This window comes from Ursus americanus, chromosome 9 (assembly GCF_024610735.1).
Source record: "Ursus americanus isolate L20-20 chromosome 9, mUrsAme1.1.p, whole genome shotgun sequence".
Classification (NCBI taxonomy): domain Eukaryota; kingdom Metazoa; phylum Chordata; class Mammalia; order Carnivora; family Ursidae; genus Ursus; species Ursus americanus.
In genome coordinates this window covers 39,606,932-39,628,155 of record NC_142135.1, presented here as the reverse complement: position 1 = coordinate 39,628,155, position 21,224 = coordinate 39,606,932, and the positions used below count along the sequence as shown (strand labels likewise).

Genomic DNA, 21,224 nt, shown 5'->3' with positions numbered 1-21,224 from the left:
AAAAACATCAGTGAGCTATGTCAATTTTTTGTAGGTTGCATGCAGGAGAACTGGGAGCACATACCTTCATCATCTCAAAACAACTTAAAATCCTTACTAGGAATTTGTTTTCTCCCTAGTCCCCTATGTAGCCTTGTTCTTCTTTTCTTCTTCCTCTCTGTTCCTTCCCTCCCTGACCCCCAACCATTTTGGCCTCTCCCACATTCTACTTCTCCTTTATTTTGGGAACTCCAGACTCCTGACCTCTTTTTTATATGATGCACTTCAGCCTCTCCACAGCATCTAGGTGCAAACAGAACAGAGAAACAAAGGACTGTTCAGCCAGTGGGACCCTTTCCATTTATAAGGTGACTTAGTGACCATCTTTATTTGAGTGTGAGTTTGTTATTTGAGTGTACCCCTTGGGGTCTCCCTCTTTACCTCAGGTGGTCAATGTTACTTACTTATTATGTATTTACGGTGAATGAGTACAATTTACTCTATCCTTGTTCCTTTATTATGACACTTCTTTCATCCTGGCTTTTGTATAGGACATCCCCACTACTATCCAGCTATGGCGGATGGGTAGCAGGTGGTTGGCTGTGGCAGTCTGTTCTCCCTAATTGAGATGAGTTTTGATCTCTGAGTCCCTAGTAGGAGAGGAATATCCTCCTGGTATTCTGGGGGAGATGGTGGTACTGAGTCTCAGTTCTTTTTTTTTTTATAATATTTTTTTATTATATTATGTTAGTCACCATACAGTACAGTTCTGGATGGCCGGTACTGTCTGTGCAGTGACCACTTTGTTTACTGCCATGCGCCTACTTTTATTTTGTAGACTCACAGTTTTAGCCGAGGCAAGTATCACCACCAGAAAGGAAGAAATGGTAAACAATTTAAATATAGAATTTTGTGCATTTCGGTATTGTCTTGAGAGAATGCTTTATACTTGGCAGCCTTTTGTCTTAAATGGGAGAAATGCTTTCCACTAGAATAAGATGTGAACTTGAAAGGAAAAGAACACAGGCAAGGAAATATTAGCCATTTGGGGAAAGAAGCAGATGCTGTCTGCTCTTCCCTCATGGGAAACATAACACCAGGATTAATGTTACTAGGTGTGGTCTAATGAAGTCAGCTGGCTCAAAGTTGGATGGAATCCTGCTCCTTGGGAGAGCAATATTCATGTGCTAGTCTAGTATGGTACTCAGTTTCTTTTTAGTGGAAGAAAAACTTGAATACACAAAACCTTAGCATCTTTCCTGCCAAGCACAGGGACATAGTGCAACTTAGACTGAGTTTTCATTCTCACTTCTGAGAAGCGCCAGCATCACCCTTCCCTGGATAGGTAGGTGTATGGTACTTTTGAAGGCTCTGTCTCTTCTCATTTCAATGCCAGCTCTGCCCATGTCTGTCTTTCCTCAGTTGAATCAAGCCAGTAGCTACCCCTAGACCATGCATGACTCCACAGAGAAGGATTTTATGTGCTGTTAGGATCCTTAGCCACTTGGGAATGGGATTGGTCTATTTACAGTAGTGTCCCAGGATGTGGCTCAGTGCCTGGCATATAGTAGCTGCTCAGTAAATGTGGAATAAATAAAGAAACAGGAGAAGAATTGAATAGCTCTTTTCAAAGCAATATCCATGAAAAGCACTGGGGCCTCCATTTTGGAGCAATGTAGAAGATCAAGGAGAGTGAGACTGAGTAAGGGCCCATGGAACTGTATTCACAAGCTAGGGTATTGTGTTTTTTTTTTTTTTTAAAGATTTTATTTATTTATTTGACAGAGACAGCGAAAGAGGGAAGCAAGGGGAGTGTGAGAGGGAGAAGCTGGCTTCTCGCTGAGCGGGGAACCCAATGCGGGGCTCGATCCCAGGACCCTGGGATCATGACCTGAGCCGAAGGCAGATGCTTTACCGCTGAGCCACCCAGGCGCCTCTGGGGTATTGTGGTATTGAAAGTGGCTGGGGCGGGGGCCCATGCTTATCTGTACTGGAGTCTATTGCTGCTACTATACATAGCACACCTATGTCAAAGATCTTCATCTGGGAGTGAGGCAGGAGTTGGAATGAAGAAATGGCCCGTGGGTGAAGCTTTCAGAACTAGAGCTTAAGGATTGGTGTTGTTCATTATGCAATAGGATTCTGTGACTGGAAAGGGACCTTAGAAATAATCCAGTTCAACCTCCTCTTTCTCTTTTGCCATCTTTTCCTCCATGTCCTCCCCGCCCCTTTTTTTTGAGATAGAAGCCAAAGCCTGGGGAAGAGACTTGTTCAAAGCATATAGCTAGTTTCAGCAGATTCAAGAACGTATAGCTGATCTACTCCCTAGTCAAGAGCTTTATTCCATTTTTCTTCTGTGACCTTGCTCTGGGCAGCAGTTCTTAAACATTTTGGAGTCACTCTTTGATAATCTGATGGAATCTCTATAGTCATCTCTTCTTAAACATTTTGGGGTCACTCTTTGATAATCTGATGGAAGCTCTATAGTCAACTCACAAAATGTTTGTCTTCTGAATCATACAAAGTTCTACATATTCTAGTATCCCTGTAACTTACTATGTATTCCTCCCACTTTTGTTTACTTTCACCATTGGCATTGGGCAAATTGTAGAAATGCCTCAGAGTTAAAGTGAAACATAATTCTCACTCAGCATATTAGGTTCAGCACCCTTTAAGGGTTATAGAGCCAAAAGACATTTTTTCCCATTCTAGGGGGAATGGTAAAAAAAAAAAAACTATAATTGCAGAATGAGATGGAAAAAGAAAAAATTACAAAAGCACTAGTGGGGTTGAATCCCAGGGGAAATCTTTTGAGTGGAATAACTATCAGAATGTGGAGTCATTGCGCAAGATAGGGGACTGTAGCCTCATTGCAAGCATGCCTGGATGCAGTTGGAGTCCACAGACCTTGGGGAACAATGTCTGTCTGGCAGGGTGCAAGCACAAGATGACTTAATAAATCTTTTCCATTTCTCGTTTCTATGATTCTGTGAAATGAAAACATTAGTCATACATCTCCTAAAAGCAGGCCATTTCAGAGCTGGCTTGATTACAAAGATCAGACTTAAAGTTAATGTCCATATCTGGGATTTTGAAGTTTCAAACTGTGGTCTTCACAGGAGGACAAGTAGGAGGGACATTATGCAATCAATTGATTTTCACGTGTTGCTTTTCAGCACTAAGCACTTTAGAGGGCGTGAGAAGACAACAAAACTGGTTAGGTCAAATATATGCTCTCTCATTGAGAGCCATTGGACATCCTGTAGTACCATGTGGTGCTGGAACCGTTAGTGTGCAGGAGACCTTTGCTGCTGTTCCCATCTCATCACATTCTGCTTAAACAGCACCAAGATGAGCTGGGATCCATCCAGGCTGGCTTCTGTGTTCTTTTGACACGTCCCCATCGTTATTTAAGCATTTTCTTGCTTTCTGGTGTGAAAGGTGTTCTACTTTCCCTACTCCAGTCTTGGAATCACCCGTTTTTTGAAGGAACTCTAATCTTGCTGTGGAGAAGAGTACTTAGAAGCCAAGCATGGGGCACTAGGTGTGCTCATTGTTCTTGTGGTGTCCATGCCCCAAGGCCTTCTCGGTGGACAGAGCTAGGAAACATATGTATGTATGTACCTCTACATAAAAAAGATAGACATATATACATGTGTGTATATGGAGGAGGCTGCCCCATGCAGCTGCCTCCTGCTAGGTTTCTGACTCCTCAGGCCAGGTTGCCCTCCCGCATGGATGCTTTTCTCATCTTCCTTGATCTGCCTTATTTTTCATATCTTTAATTATCTCTTTGTTTCTAGCCTAGAGGTCATTATATCTTTTTAGTTTTTGGAAAACATCAATCACTGTATTTTTCATTTCTGATATTTCAGATAAGTTTTTAAAAATCACATATATCAATTTTTAATTTTTATGTGTTTTATAAATTTTAGTTCAGTTTAATGGCATCTTTATCTTTCTGAGCATCCTAAGCATGCTTATTTTATTTGTTTGTGAAATTCTTCCATACAGTTTATTTCACCTGTAATAAATTTATGTTCAAAGTTTGGTGGCTAACTTTCTTAGTATTATATTTCTTAAGTTTTAGAATTTTGGTTTGAAAATTTATTTTAAGTGGGAGCTTTTGTTTTGTTTTTTTTCTCTTCCTTGTCCATTTCTGTTTTGTTGCTGTTCCATTTTTGCCTTTGTCTCTGGGGTGCCACACCTTAAAATTGAGCTTTCATGATTAAACTTAGTTCCTCGTCATGAAGCTCTGTCTCTTTGCCCCCATTTCCCTCAGCTCACAGCTTCGTATGAAGCTATAGCCCTCTGTGTTATGTCAGTACTTTAAATTTTCTAGCTCCTTCCATAATCAAGAAAACCTCAGCCCCTTGGCTTCATGCAGAGAACCTGGCTCCATACCTACTTGTAAATGGAGCACCTTTAGTTCTTATTAGCCTGTCTTACTCTGGCAGCCCTGGACTGCCACTACTTCTTGACTCCAGGAACCCAGCAGACCCATAGCTTCAACCCTGACTTTAGATTTTTTATAGATATTTTGAGCCTGTATATGTCTTATGATTTCATCCCTTTCTGTTTTCATCTATTATTTGGAAGAGAGGCGAAACCACATCATGAAGCTATCTTGCCTGGGAAACTTATTTTTAAATGTATAATTCTCTGAACCATGGGCCTAGTGTAATGGGATTTCCCTATAACTTCTAGCCACATGGAACCTCTTAGTCATGCCCTTGACTTCTGGAAGGCAGGAATGTGCAGTCCTTCACTTAATATTCTTAGTATTGGAGGGTCTTCCTGCTGGAGGATCAAAGTGTACTCTTGGAGGATTGACTACATTCGTAGTTCAGAAGATGGTGAAAATCAGTTCTCTTCCAGATTATTCCAGTCCATACTGAGTGCCTGCAGATGGGTTTAGGAAGTCTCTGTTTTCTGATCATTCTCTCCCTTCTTTTTCCTCATGATCGTTTCTACATTTCCTAAAGTTTCTTCTTCCCAGTTTTTGTTTTTCTCAATGGGGCTGGGTCCTGGTGGAGCTGGTGGAGCTGGTGACAGTGTGTGCTTTAGGTCCTGCATAAAGAGGAAATGTCATGAAGAAAAGTGGCTGTTCCCAAATATTCTGAGAGCATAGCTCTGGTATATTATTTTGTTAAGTGTGAGCCTCTTTTCCCTACATTTCAAAGACCCTCTTCTGTTATGCTTTGTGGCCAAGTTCCCTGGAAGGAGATGGTTTTGCTTCTAGTCCCAGAAAGTGGGTGCAAAAGAAAAGCAAAGGAAAAGCAAATCCCATCCTGCCATACTTTCACAGAATTAAGTTGAACCCCATGAAATGCCACAGAATAAATACCTTTGGAAAACTTCTGTTGCCCATTCCAAGTTTTTAAACCCAAAAACTGAATCTAAGGTATCTGTTGAAACTTCTAACGCACCCTACAAAATAGGATCAAAACAGGCAACTTCTTGAGCACTTTTGCGTAATAGACTGACAGTAATTGACTTCCAATTAGAAGTATATCTTAAACATTTAAAAAGATTATGGTGTTGGTTGAATCACCTGATCATTTCAAGATAGAAGACTTCAAGTTACATGGGAGTCAGTTTTATTTCTCCAATAATTTCAGGGCATAATGTAAATACATGAGGTTATTTTACTTTATTTGAAATATAATTCATTTCAGTTTTTACAGATCTCTTAAATAAAATCTGTTTGGTACCTCCAAAGACTGGAAACTCTTTTTGTATTTCTTGCCCAGTCAGGTTTTCTGCCTCTCAGAAGGGACCGTTTCCTCAAGTTATATAGTCTGTGGAATCAGATAATTTAATGTCAGAATCCTCTCCCAACATCAGATTTTATTCACTTTGCTGATGAAGGAAAGCTGTTTTTGAGACAAGAGGAGCAATGGTGGTAGAAGCAAAGGGCCATCTGTCTACCCTCATTTCCCAGTCTCCAGAGTGAAGCAAGTTTTATTAGAGAAATTAGCCTGTCTTTCCCAAGCATTTGGAGAGTTATATCATCAGAGACTAAGTTCTGTGGGATGTGTAGCAGATAAATGGACTTTTTGACCCATGACACTGGTAATTGATCATCTGCTAGAAGGAACTGAGAAGGGAGGGCACCTGAGAGCAGGAGAGACCATCCTCTGACCAGGAATTCGTAAATTCAAAGGCCTCAGTGACCTGGTTTAAGACCCTGTCCTAGTTTGGGTGGCTCCTAAAAATAGACTACATTGTAGTGACACATGGATGTTTTATAGTCCCATTTATCTAGGTATGACAATATTAATTGAACTGTCGAATTACTGAGGACGGGGGTGCTTGGTCCAAATACTTGGAATTACAGAGAAAGAAATTCCCAGGGGGGTCAAAGCAGCTGGACTCAACGTGGAATGCAAAACTCCTAGGGGTAGCTGCCTGCTGGCCTTTATCTGGTCAGAGATTCCAGGGAGCTGCTGGACTCATTCATGCTTGAATGATTATATTAAGAAGCCTGGATCTTGCAGAGGTGTCTCAGGCAAACATGTTGTGTGCACAGCTGGTTCTGTTACCTTAAAATACCAGTTAGCCTTGAATTAAGGCTTTGATGAAAGATGTCAGTGTTGATCTTGGGAAACTCTCTACACATTAATTCAAGAAGTGTGTTAGCCAGAGTTTGGGGCAGAGGCTGGAGATATACTAAGAGGGTAAAGGAAAACAAGGCATTATTTTCCATGTTATCTGCTTCTAGATGGGGAAAGGTGTCGGACCTTGCCACCTTCTGAAATTTGGGGTGGGAGTTAAGATACAGATTACCCTTGATTTCAAAATGTTTAGTTCACTCAATCATGAATCCAGGATTCAGTATTTTCTCCATGGTCATGTGGCAGTGGCAGCTCTATAGGATACAAGAAGGGAATTAATTAACTCTTGGTATTGGAAATAGCAATCTGGAATTCTAACTGCCCAGGATCCTCTGAAGAATAAATTCATTGAGTCAGTCCAGTTTTTGCAACTGTCATGAAACCACTTAAAAATTTTATGTTTGAAAGCCTCGCCCAAATTTGCTATTTAAAAATGTGCTGTGGTGTGGAATACATGCGCCATAAGGAAACAGTTCTGGAAACTTGTCATCCAAGGTAGGTGAGTTCTAGCCTCAGCCCAGCTGGTCTAAGAGAAGTACTAGTATATGGAAATTTTAAGTAATGTCTAACTGCCTGCTTCCATCCAGAAAGCTTTTGGGGGAGAGAATATATCACTTCCCTATTTTGCATGCATTGTCTTTATCAATATATCCCCCCCCCAGTTGAGACTTATCAGCCCATGTGTTATTGACTCTAGACTTGCCTGTTTATCTGCTCACTATGGTCTCCCCTTCTAAATGAGATGATGTATGTCAAATTGCTTTGCAAATTGTGAGCCTTTTTTCAGTTAATTATTTTTCTTGCCTTCATATTTTTGTTTACTCTGTTCTGTCCATTTGGTGTCCCCTCCACTTCTTAGTGTTCATTCAGAATTTCCCCAATTTTCTAAGGTTGGCACATAGTCACCTGCAGCTAAGTAGATGCTCAGTAAATACTTAAGTAATGAAAGGTTGTCTCAAGACCAGCTTTTTCATGAAACATCTCCAAGCCATCTTCCGATAATGCACCCATTAGGTGGCTTCCTAAGGTGAGTGTGGGTACAGTCACCATTATCAGCAGGACCACCATTATCTGGAGCCCCCACCTGCTCTGTGCTCTCTGGAGCCCTTCCTGTGTCAGAGTCACATTGTATTCAGGGCAGGTGTGGAAAGCATGGCTATGTCCTCTTCTTTGTTCCTATGAGCTTTAAGGGTATGAAAACAGTTCTGCTTTGTCTCTTAGTTTCTCAGAGTTCAGAGAAAACACTACTATATGTTCTTGACTAACATTTCCCAACCTCTTTGTAGTTTGGACAAATCCAAGTTAGGGACATTGTGCTGTATTCCATCCATCCATTTATTCATTCCAAAAAACCATTTACTGGAACTTCAAGGTGTCTACCATTGGGCCAGATACTTAGAATACAGTGGTGATAAGGTAGATAGGGTCCTTGCTCTCAGGAAGTTAGAGGTATGGTAACTGAGCAGACTTTGTGTGTCTGCTTCTTTCATTTTTAGGTGTTTTCCCTAAAAGGTTTCTCAGACTCTCAGCAAGTAGACTCTTGGCAAGTCTGTTTCACTTTTCTTACAGGTGAGGTCAGGCAGATATAATGGGGCTGCATTTCATAGCTATCCTTATTGGAGCAGGTGGTAGGCAATGGGGAGGGGGGTGGGAATCTCTTGGGATTTTGTTCACTCCCTTCAAAGATCATGTGCCTGGGGCTTAGCTTTCCATACTAATCCCTGCCTTGCTCAATGTCAGGATTCCCACTGTTGGCTTTAGGAGGGTTATAAAACTGATGAGCTATTGAATGGGCCTTGTCCACCTGGGAAAGTTTGGATGGACCAAGAAGATTCTTGGGTGGTATGTGGCTATTGGAAGAAGTGCTCAGAGTTGGAAATGAGGACAGTTAAGATGATGCTCAGTACAAGTGATGAAGGAGCTCACAGGAATGGTGACTGATAGTCTGCAGCTTTGGGATCAGCTACCATATGGATCCGTGGTGCTGGTGAATGGCCTTGTGTTGGGCAAGAGACTGGACCATCTCTCAGAGCTGACTCAGTTCCTCTTGAGTGTCTCTCCAGATCTGGCCCTCTCAGCATAAATTCACAGAGCTCTGTCCAAGTCAAACATCCTCCTTCCTAGGCTGGACAGCTCTTATCTGGTCTCTGTACACACACACTCTGACTCTTCATCTATTTTTCATGCTCGTTCATTAATTTGAGCAGTTTCTCAGGGTGCTGTTGGCTTTGGGATAATTAAATAATGCCCCACCAATATTTCCAACTCAATCCCACTTCTTACCCCCATCATGCTTAAGGGGGAGGTGCCACATTTCTCATAGATCAAAACTACAGGCTTATAAACTCTTTAAGTTTTGCTTCTTTCATGGTTTAGCTTTTAATTCTCAATGAACTTTTCTCTTAAAAAGACTGGTTCCTACAACACAAAAACTTTTGGGTTTCCACATTATTTCTGTTATGAATTTTTAACATCTATGTAAAACTTCAGAAATTAAACATTAAAGCAGGTTCCCCCCCCATCTCTGCTATAATTCTATTTGGGTCAGTGAATGGGTGGATGTGGGTTCCAATGAGCAGTCCTAGTGGTTCCAAGGAAGATCGTTATTTAAAATTTTCAAATTCATCCCAGTGCTCATGTCTGAAGCTCAGCAGAAAAATATAGCTTAGAGTTTAACAGGGCCCCTTAGTACATCACTTACAACATTCTAATTTGTTCTACTTCCTACTGTTTTAATTAGAGAGAGAGAGGGACAGTGACAGTATGGCTTCTTTAAGATGTCCAAAGCTAACAGAAAAGCCATTGCTAGGAGAGAGGGATGCTGATTTAGGAAAGATGACCATAGACACCTTTAGTTTGAGACTAACAGATCTGTAGCAGAAGGCAAGGGCAACTTTGGAGCAAATTCAGAGCAGTTGAGGGTCCCAATTATTCAGAAAAAGCAGAGTATATCATTAAAAAAACTGTGTGCAGTAGATAGATAAATCGTGAAGGAAAAAATGTGATGGCCGAAAATGCTTGTCTTTACTAGAAACTGAAAAACAATCAGAATGGCAAAGAGTAAAGTCTATTTATGTTAAGAGTTGTTAAGGTGGGTGGTGGGCATTGCTTACTTTACTATTAGGATAGTAAACTTAGATATTCAGAACATTGTGAAGTACAGTTTGACAATAAGTATTGAAATCCTTAGACAATATATATGCTTAAAGAGAGTATCAAATAAAGCAGTTTCACTCAGGTATGCACGAAGAATGTTTATCATAGCATTCTTTATAAAGGAGGAAAATTAGAAAATGTACAGATGTAAATCAGTGGAGGATTGGTTAAATTTGATGTACATTCACCATGATAATGTTGATCTTTATTGACCAGGAAATGTAACCATCATATGTTTTTTAAGGAGGAGAAAATAAGACAGACTATAAGGCAGTGAATAGCCTTAACTATTTTGGTAAAAATTTTAAAATTATATGTGCATATTTATGTATAGAAAAGGTTTAAAAGGATAAAATGCTATCTCTGAGCTGTGAGATTATAGATGATTTTTATTCTTTTATATTTGTGTTTTCTGAATGCTTAATAGAATAATTAGGACAAAAGAAAGTATTTCTTCTTAAGAATACAGTTTCAGTTATTTGTCTTTTTCCTCTGATCAATAGCTAGAAAATGGCTGGAAGAGATGAGACAGAGAAACATGCAAAGGTCCTGGGACAGCTCTGGAAACCTAAGATGGTGATCTGCTTTCTGGTAGGAAGAAAAAAAGAAGACTCAAGAAACAGTTAAGTGGAGATTTCCTTTCTTTTAACTTTTGTTCTGTCTGGTGTATTGCCCTGTTATAAGAAGGTATTTGTCATACCATACTGATGTTTTCTTTTCCTTAAGAGAGAATAATGTATTTTGATGTCTCACGGACGTAGTGGAGCATGTTTATCTGTCTCTGTAGGGCTATTTATGCTTTTTATCTTTTCTAACAGCATCAAAATGGAAACCATCCCCAAACGTAACAAGGCCGCCTTATGTTCATCATCTTAGAGGATGTATGAAGAGGCTGGAGGGAGCAGGTCCCTAGAATAAAATGAAGGAGATTGAACCCCAGGATGGTTAATCTAGTGTGGTTTAGAAGTCTGGTTTGAAATTATCTATTTTTTAAACAACAGAAATAAGCACAGCAAACGTGGTCTTACTTTGGTAGGTCCACAGTCAGTTGTGAGCTTAGATCTATCTTCTTCTTGTCTGCAGAGGAGCCAAACCTCACAGACTCAGCGACAGGTCGCTTGTATGTGGGAATGGTCAGGGATTGTAGGAGGGTTATCAGAGTTATAACGCGTCTCAGATTTGAACTATATCTTATAGGCTGGTATTTTATCATCTTTATGTCAGGAAGACTCTAAGGCTTGTGCTCTTTCCATCCTTCAGTGAATAGATGACTTTGCCAATAGCTTTTGTGACTGTATTTCTGAAAAGTACAGGAAAACGCTCTGTTTGGTTTAATCAGCAAGTAGGTGAGACATTCCTCCTCCGATTCCATTAGTGTGTTTAAACATTTCCCAAACCCACATTAATATCAAAGGATAAAGTCCATCTCAGTCCACAATTAGTGACTTTATATATATGATTTTAATTTGATCATTAAAACACATATGTATAATAGTCTCTGAGCCACAACCTGATTTCTCTCCCCACCCCCCTTGACCCTGCCAGCCCTTACTTCATTCTAGCTTTGTGCAGTGACCTCTTCGCCCCTGCCAGCCTTTTTCTCTGGCCAGGCCCACATATGCGTAACTGAAATATCATGAATTCCAGATGAGTGGGATCCAAATTTGTGAGGTTATTCTATATGCTTATTAATTCCACTGCCCCACACAGGTGGAAATGTGGTTTTGAGAGATGTTGGACACTGAATTTTCCCCATGCATTGCAAGGATGGAAAAAACATGTGCTAAATAACTGCGCTGACCGGCTGCAAAACCGTAGTACTCAATAGCTCTTAAATTTTTATAATGGCCTGCCTACCTTTGGTGGTCTCGTTACTAGGCTTTGGTAATTGTACTTTGGGACTCTAATAGTAGAAGCATGAGGTAACCTTGCTTTAAGATTTCTTAAATGAGTTAATACCTGGGAGGTGCCCTTGCCCTCTTTCACCCATTAAACAGCGTTTCTTTGTCTTTTAGCTTATATTAAATGCACTTAAGAGGACAAAAGAGGTTCTAGAGGGAATAAAAAAAAGTGTACTGGACTGAGATTTTAAAATACACCTAGTAAACGTCAAATCCTGCATCCAAACTTATGATAGGAATCTAGGTGGTAGTCTGCATCTTTTGTTTGAAAAAACACCAGCTGCCGTGGATGGGAACTGTGTGTGTAGATGGAAAATAAATTGGAAAAACTGAGTCAGCATGATGGCAAATAGTAGGCCAAAGATGGCTTTCTTTTGAAATAGGTAATGAAGCAAAGTGCTTTTAAAGTTTCACTTAGTTAATTAAAAGTCCCAATTATTCCTTTGGTGTCAGACATGCTGTTCTCAAATCTAGTGGAATATGGGGTGAGGCATTCACTTTTGTAAGCCCTGGTTTCATTATCTGGTTAATGGGAATGGCAATAGTATCTGTTTCATCATTGTTATGTGGATTAAACAAAATAATTCTTACGAAACATTTAAATAACATCATGCCTGGATTTAGTACATATTGTTAATTTATGGGTGCTTTGCTGTCTACAGATGATGTTATCTGCTCTAGAATTGAAGGATGTGATATATTTCCACACAAAATATCTCATTTGATTCTTCCCACTGTCCTTTGAGGTGGGCAGGGCAGAGGTTTTTTTTTTTTTTTGTTTGTTTGTTTGTTTTTTTATCACACTGTATTAGGGTAGCGTAGGCTGTAGTAACTGGCCACAAAGCTTTAGTGGTCCAATGCAATCAGTGTTTGTTTCTTGCACATGAAATAGTCCCATTAAGATATTTTGGTTAAAGGTCAGCTTTCTTTCCCAGGGTGATCCTGGGATATATTTTCCAGTTTTGTCATCTTCAATGTGTGGATATTGAGGTCTCCAGCATTAACCACATCCAGTTTGTGGGGGAAGAAGAGGGGGCACACCAACTTTTTGGCTTGAAAATGGCACACACCATTTTTGTTCATAGTCTGTTGGCTAGTCACATGGCCATGCTTAACCACAAAGGAAACGAGGTTATGTACTCTAGTTGTGTGCCCAGGAAGAAGATGAAACAGATTCATGGTGGACAGCTGGCAGCCTCTGTAACCCACGCAGTTAACCGGATGAAACTGAAGTCCAGGGAAGCTGGAGTAATTTGCCCACTGTGGCATCAATCTTTGTAGCCATTGTCCAACATGTTGGGATATAATGTGAATCCCAGCTAGAATAATAAGTGAGGGGCAATGAAGAGGGTGTAGAAGGAAAGGAAGAGCTGAGCTGATAGAGGGCTAGCCTTGATACTAGGCTTGGCGGTGCCTCACCCAGCACATTCCCCAGGGACTCTCCCAGCAGCTCTGTTTGGTGCCCTGGGAGAGCTTTAACTTCCACTTCGCTTGAATTTCTTACTGTTTCTTGTTCCCATCTGTAGACGCCTGGTGGGCTGCTAGTCCTGGGTAAGAGAGTTTCAAATCACCACTGAGATAAAGCAACAGCACCTCTCCAGCTGCTATTGTTGCAGGCACCCTGGCTGCAGGCTCAAGGAGAAAACCTTGAATCAATTTGTCTTGTGGAGGCCGAGGGGTTGGCTGCCTGCCCTTCACAACTTGTTAAAATGAACACTTAGACTCTGGGAGGGGTAAAGCTAAATCTGTGGGGGTGATTCTCACTCCGTGATCCTCTCTGCTGGTGTTTTTAGGTTCTAGGATGTCAGTGTCACAGTGTTGGGAGTGGGGGGAGCACTGAGCCTTCCATCTCTTTTCTTTCCTACCTGAAATGCTTTTGAAAACACTACAAATTGGCTGGAATTTTGCCCAGATACTTCTTCTCTCCTGGCTGGACTCAAACACTCTCCTAGAGTTGTTCCTTTGGTACAAGAGTCTCAAAAGACCACACTCCTCCCTTTCTCTGCGGGGTGATTAATACCCAGGTCACATATGCTTCAGACGCACTGCGGAAGGGGCTCCCCCTCTCCCCTGGCCAATGGCCGATTGGACCAGCCAACAAGTTTTGTTTTACTTGACATGAAAGCTGGTTGAAGTTAAGCAGGAGACATGTTTTTGTTTCTTTAATAAATAAAAGTAAGGGCCCTGTACATGAATAAAAGTAAAAGTCACTCCCCTGAGGTTTTTAGGCTTCCAAAAATAGTTCCAAGCTTAGCCAAGGCTAATGCGGCCAGAATTTCCATGGAAAGCTTCACTGGTGAGGAAGAGGCAATGCCAGTGGGTGTACAAACAGGCCGCCTGTCCTCCCCCCACCCCCTTCCTGTCTCAGTCACTGGGAGTTTAGAAAACAGGTTTTTGAAATTGTGTTCATTTTCTGGTTGGAGATAAAGACAAGGGCAGCAGCAGCGATATTTGTTCACCACGGAATCCACTTGGAGGGCTGCAGGGAGGTGGGGAAGTAGACAGTGAGGTGGATTTATACAGGGGAGCAGGGGGAAATTTGTCCCTGTCAGCCAGTGAAGACGTATGTCTTTTAAAAAAAAAAGTCGGGGCCAGAAAATTATACTAAGTAAATTGATGTTTAAAAAAAAAAAAGAAAAGAAAAAAGGAAAGAAAAGAAAAACCTGTTTTAAAGTAGCTTTCCCGTCCTCTAATTGATTATTCATGGCAAAGGTGAGCTGGTTAGCAGCAAGAAACTGTCTTCTAGTATTTTTAGCTGGAGATCCTCTTCTTGGGATTTGCCCCGCAGTTTAGGGGCTGCTTCAGCAGACATCCTAGGTGTGGATTGCTCACCTTGTCCACCTGCAGCTGTGGCTAACTTGTTTCTCTTTGAGCGAATTGGTCCAAGTATTAATATTTGTCTGCTTAGCAAATTTTACTGAAGTTCAGGGTTCCAGGAACCATTAGAAATATGAGAAAGAAAGAACTGCACTGGCTAGGGTAGATTGCACTTCTCCCCACTGTTGGGCACCTTAGAAGTTGCTGTGGCTTGGGCTTGGGGGAACAAACCTGGAAGTCTTGAGGAACACAGATGTAAAAAATAAGCACCTTTTTGCTGGGGAGGGAATGAGGATGATGGTAATGTCTTTTGCTATTAAAAGTTCAGCTCTGCTTGAGAAACGTTAGTGGCTTTAAAAAAGATTTTTATAAACGAATCCGTTCTTAACAAAAGGTGATTTTCAAAAATGAGAAAATCCTCCGATGGGTAACTCAAGCTGAATAAAAGGGTAAATACTTTTCCTGTTTCAAGACATAACTTGATTTTTCTTGTTTGCCCAATTTAGAAGGCTGTATGTGAAGGATGGTCATATGTATATATGTGTGCCGAATATGGAGGGGGGTTTATTATATACATTATCTGTCAGAAACTTCCAAATACTCCTCAGTTTGAAAGACAGAAAAAGCAAACTAAAATGGATAATAATTATAAGTATTATTTTATACTTCCCTGTGGGCCAAATATTCACGACAATGAAGAGACTTTTAGGAGCAAGTCCCCTGGGGTCATGTTCTGCCTATGGTTTGGGGAGGCTGTGTGGGGTCAGGAGGGACTGGGATGAGGTGGTCATCCTTCCCCACAACAGCTGAGTAGTGGAATTAGGCTCTTCATGCAGAGATGCTTGTTCAGAGAAACAAATTGGATCCCAAGTCTTTCTTCAGAAACTCAGTAGCCCTGCTTGGTGAGGTGATCAAGAGTTTGATAGCATAGGAGACAAAGATATGTCATCTTATTTCCTTTGATTACATTGGGGGGAATATAGAAAAGCTCATTAACTGTGAAAAAAAAATACAAAGCATATTTTCATTCTCGAGTCTCCAAAGAAATAGTTTTGAAAGGGCCTCCTCCTTACAAATAATGAATCATGGAATGCTACATCAAAAACTAATGAAGTACTGTATGGTGACTAACATAACATAATAAAAAAAATAATAAAAAAAAAATGAAGGGACCTCCTCCTAGGTTTCTCAAAAAGTTAAAAATAGAACTACCCTATGATCCAGCAATCACATTACTGGGTATTTACCCAGAGAATACAAGAACACCAGTTCAAAGGGATATGCACCCTTATGTTTATAGCAGCATTATTTACAGTAACCAAGATATGGAAGCAGCCCAAGGGTCCATTGACTGATGAATGGATAAAGAAGATGTGGTATATACACAACGTAGTACACTCTGACAGTGCACCTGTCAGAGCACCTGCAATGCTTCCTTTCATATAAGGACATCCTGCTCTTTCAAGCTGCAGTCATAGCAAGTTTCAGTAAACAAATCCATCTTTACCATATGCTGTGCCTTTCACAATTCTACAGACTTCAATTTTAACCCTGCAGTTTTAATCATTAGAAGGGGCTTGCCTGTTGGGCCTGTCTTCATAAGGAATTTTCTTTCCCTTTTGAGTGAAGATTCTGTTGTCTGTAGGCAAGTGTGCCTGCATCTCCAGGAATTAGAATCATGGACTGTTGCATGCCTTGTAGGACACCTAGACTTGGCTCTTGATTTATAGTTGAAGAAATTGTGGCCCAGAATGGTAAAGGGGCTTCTCCCGTCTAAATGTGAAGATAAGTATCACCTGCTTTGTTGCCTAAAATGTTTCTCAAGGCCCTTGCCACCTTTCTCCCCCCAACCACTGCCCTGGTTCAGCCTTCATCACTTTTTCTTTGGGCCCTAACATAACAGCCCCTTATCTAGCCTTTCCCAATCTTCTCCTGTCCACTTTACACCCTTGCTACTGAAGTTAGAGTAATCCATCTAAAATATGCATATGGTGAATGCTGAGAAGACTTCTGTGCTAAGGCACCCATCACCTTCAGGGTGAATTCCAAGTTTCTTAGCCCAGTGTCCCAGCCACTCTGTGACTTAACCCCTGTGCATCTCGGTAGCCTCATTTGCCATCCTTTTCATCTCATTTTTAATGCTTTCTTGATACTGAACTGCCTGTGATGCCCCCACCACACATCCACAACCACCAAACTGTCACTCACCTGTGAGGTTGTGCTCATGCTGTTCTTATATCGGGCAGGTGTTTTGGCTGCAATAAATGAAGCCAACCCCAGTTGACCTGGTCAGAAAAGAAATTTATTAAAGAGACATTGGGCAGCTCATAGAATTACCATGAAGGCTGAAGAACTTGGTCACAGGCTACCCAGCTGAAACTAGCTCAAATCACACTCTGGAGCAGGTCTTTTGAGGTTGTATTGCTGTGGTTCCCACACTGCAGCCTTCTCTGCCTGCGTCTTGACCCTGGGACTGGGAACTGCCCTGGCTCCTTTGGCACCACTGTCTGTGGAAGCTGGGCCTTGATATGGCTGCTCACAGTACCAGAAGTGATTTTTTTTTTTTTTTTGTGGTCTGTGTTTCTTTGTGTCATTAGCTCTCAGTTTAATGTTTTTGGCATGTGGACCTGCTTGTCCAAGCCTAAGTCACATGCATGCTCCTAATTGCATAGGATGAGGAAAAGATAGTATCTGAAATGTTCACCTTCTATGCAGGGAAACCCACAAAGCTTCAAAAGGAGAGAAATTCCCCAAAGGAAGTTCAGATACTGAGCAGCCTAAAGAGTGACAGTTATCCACTGTGATTCTTCAGTCTTTGTGACAATTCTGTGAGCTTCCCAGCATTCTTTCATGGCTTACTTCGATGCACTCTTCCACCTTTATTTATCTAGTTAATTCTTGCTCATGTTTTCATATAAGCACAAGTGTCTTTGCCTTAAGGAAGTCTTCCTTGCACCCAGGTTGGGATTGGTCTCGCCCATAGTCCTTTGGGCATATTTATGCTTTATCGTTTTTTTTTTTTTTTAAGATTTTTATTTATTTATTTAGACAGCCAGCGAGAGAGGGAACACAAGCAGGGGGAGTGGGAGAGGAAGAAGCAGGCTTCCAGCGGAGGTGCCTGGAATGCCGGGATCACGCCCAGAGCCGAAGGCAGACACCTAACGACTGCGCTACCCAGGCGCCCCTATGCTTTATCGTTTATGACACTTTATTGTATTTCTGGTTAGGTATTTGTTCCTATTAGCTATTTTTTTCCTGTTGAGGTACCCACCTCTCATTTTTAAGCTCTCCATGGGTAGGTATTGTGCCTTAGGTATCTTTGGACACTCAGTGCTTCCTGTAGTGTTTGGTTAATTGACCCGCCTGATGGATTCATTCATTAATTTATTTGCTGTTAGTTGAACTGAATAGAACTGAGTTGCCACAGGTTACACAAGTAATTAGTGGCAGAGGTGGGAGTAAACCCCAAGTCTCTTGACTTCATTATTTCTGAAGGAAACAGGTACATCCCCCACTTTCATCCATCATCCCTATTAATTTCTCTCCATGGTTTAGATTCTACCAGTCTTCTTCACTCTGAGTGGATTCTTTTTTTTTTTAAATAATTTTTTATTATGTTATGTTAGTCACCATACAGTATATCCTTAGTTTTTGATGCAATGTTCTGTGATTCATTATTTGCGTATAACACCCAGTGCACTATGCAATATGTGCCCTCCTTAATACCCATCACCGGCCTATCCCAGTCCCCCACCCCCTCCCCTCTGAAGCCCTCAGTTTTTTCCCCAGAGTCCAGAGTCTCTCATGAGTGGATTCTTTTCCAACCAGTGCTATGGCAAATGTTTTAAGGAACTCAGAGCTATTGATTTGTAAACTGTGGTCCTGTCCTGGATATTGAATAGGCAAATGCAGAGAACTTTTGGGAAAATACATGTAGCCACAATCTGGCCTTGAATCATTATGTCCCATATTGAATAGGCTTCCTTGGAGCAGAAGTCCTAATAGATCAATACTTTGGCTCATGGACCCTGTGGGTAAGAAGTGCATGCATTTTTAAGAGGAACATAAACACAGCTCACACCAAATCCTGCAGCAGTTTGGGTAGATGGATTTATGCTACACCAGTCATCCCTGGGTAGAAATGTGGGCCAAGAGCCAGGAGACCCTAGTTCAATTTCCAGTTAAGTCATCTCTGTTTATTTCTCACAGAATACATATTTTAAAAAAGTTGAAATTAAAACGTCATGCTTAAAACACTCTATAGTAAACAGAGGTCTTAAAAGAGGAGCTGTTGCCAGCACCACTTTTTGTTAAAGCTGTATCCAATTTAAAGTTTATTTTATACCCGGGATACAGAATGGTGTGTAGAGTGCTATAAGAAGTCCCCACACATCTGGGCAGGACTCATCAGACATTTTGGCAGGCTTTTCTCTGGACAGGCTACCCACATGCTTGGGGTGGCTTTGGGCATTGGTGGATCTGCACATGGGACATTGGAAACTAGGTGTGCACATCTACAACCCACTCCTTTCTGCCACATTTCACAAGTCCGTAGGTGTCTCCTTTCTCTTCATGTCCTTCCCCACCCCTGTCACCCCACCACCTTCAGATTAGTCTCTGTGCCACCACTGTTTCCCCTCTCCAGTCAGTATGGATCATTTTACTCATACCATCTCTGCTTCAACTCAATCAGTGCTTCCTGTTGTTCTCAGGATGAGGGTCAAAATCCTTAATATGGCCCAAGCTCTTAGATCTGGCCCCATCTTTTCTCCAGCCTGACCTGGCAACCACCCTGCTTCCTCTGCTCTCCATGGGGTAACCGTACTGGGCTGTCAGTCACATGAGATTGTGCCATGCCTCTCCTGCCCTAAGGACACACCTCATGATGTTTCTTCTGTTTGGGAGCCTCTTCGTGACTCTCCTTACCCCTAGTCTCTTCACCTAGTTGATGCCTACTCATCCTTCCAATTTCAGTTCAGAAGTCACTTCCTTAGGAAACTCTTTCCTACCCTCCTACCCACTGTGAGTCCCCCTTGCTTATATGCTTACAACACTGCAAGAGCATTCTTTTCCTTTTCAGCATTTGTCATCGTTTGAACTTAGACATTTATTTCTGTAATAATTTGAATAACCTTTTATTGTCTCTCCTAACACCAATGAAAACATTTATCCAACACTTACTGCATGTAGATGGTCTCTGACTTATGATGGTTTGACTTAAAATTTTTCTACTTTATGATGGTGCAGAAATGATTTTTTTATTATGTTATGTTAGAAACCATACTTAGAATTTTGAATTTGGATTTTTTCCCAGACTAGTGATATATACAGTATGATCCTGTGTCATGATGCTGATCAGGGGCTGTGAGTCACAGCTCTAAGTCAGCCGTGCGACTACGAGGGTAAACAACCTATACACTCACAACCATTCTGTTTTTTGCTTTCAGTATACTATTCAATAAATTACACGAGATATTCAACATTTTATTATATAATTGTCTTTGTATTGGGTAATTGTTGCCCAACTGTAGGCTACTGTAAGTGTTCTGAGCGTGTTTAAGGTAGGCTGGGCTAAGCTGTGATGTTCAGGAGGTTAGGTGTAGTAAATGCATTTTCAACTTTAGAGTTTTTTTCCTCCAAGATTTTATTTAAATTCAAGTTAGTTAACGTATAGTGTAGCATATAGTGTAGTTTCAGGAGTAGAATCTAGTGATTCATCACTTACATATAATACCCAGGGCTCATCACAAGTGCCCTCCTTAATGTCCATCACCCGTTTAGCCCATCCCCCCCATCCACCTCCCCTCCAGCAACCCTCAGTTTTTTCTATATAGTTAAGAGTCTCTTATAGTTTGCCTCCCTCTCTTTTTATCCTATTTTTATTTTCCTTCCCTTCCCCTAGGTTCATCTGTTTTGTTTCTTAAATTTTCAACTTACAGTGGATTTATCTGGATGCTCATCGTCAATCAAGGAAGATCTGTATTTGGCAATTTCTAAGTCCTCACAATGCATTGACTTATTTAATCCTCACATAACTGAGGAAGTATGTCCTATTACCGTCCTTCCTGAGGGCTTAAGTAACTTGCTCACAGCCACATAGCTAGTAAGTGTAGAGTTGGGATTTGAATCCAGGCTGACTGACCCCAGTGTGTACAGATTTAATCAAGACCTTGCATTACCTTCTGGTCGACCAAGATTTCTCAGTCTTTGATTATTGCTCCCTTAAGGAGCACTTTTTAGATGGGTTTTACTAATCCTCTCCGTGGGAAATTTTAATACTAAAAGATACACTGTTATAGGCAGAATAGTGGCTCCCCCCCACCCCAGACATCCATATCCTAAACCCTGGAAACTGTGAATAAGTCATATTACATGGAAAGGGAGAATTAAGCCTGCAGATGGATTAAAGTTTGTTATTTAGCTGACCTTGAGATGGGAAGATTATCCTGGATTATCCTGATGGGCCCAGTGTAATCAGAAGGGTTCTCATAAGTGAAAGAGGGAGGCAGGAGAGTCAGTATGAGGAAGATGGCAGTGTGAGAGAGACTTGATTGTCATTCCTGGCTATGAAGATAGAAGAGGGCCAAGAGCCAGGGAATGTGGGCGACTTCTAGAAACTGGGAAAGACAAGGAAACCGATTCTTCCCCAAAGTTTACAGAAGGAATGCAGCCTTGCCAAGGCCTTGATTTCAACCCAATGAGACCTATTTCAGACTTCTGACTCCAGAACTGGAAGATAATAAATTTGAGTTAC

The 21,224-nt window shown here is 41.2% G+C and overlaps 1 long non-coding RNA gene across 1 annotated transcript in view; it reads left to right on the top strand.

Annotated features, from left to right (window-relative positions):
- The window catches only part of LOC148109451 (uncharacterized), a 653,768-nt gene that overhangs the window by 114,760 nt on the left and 517,784 nt on the right, over positions 1 to 21,224 (top strand). Inside the window, exon 2 of the long non-coding RNA XR_015725641.1 lies at positions 10,256 to 10,374. This is a non-coding gene — a long non-coding RNA (uncharacterized LOC148109451). The remainder of the gene's footprint in view (positions 1 to 10,255; positions 10,375 to 21,224) is intronic.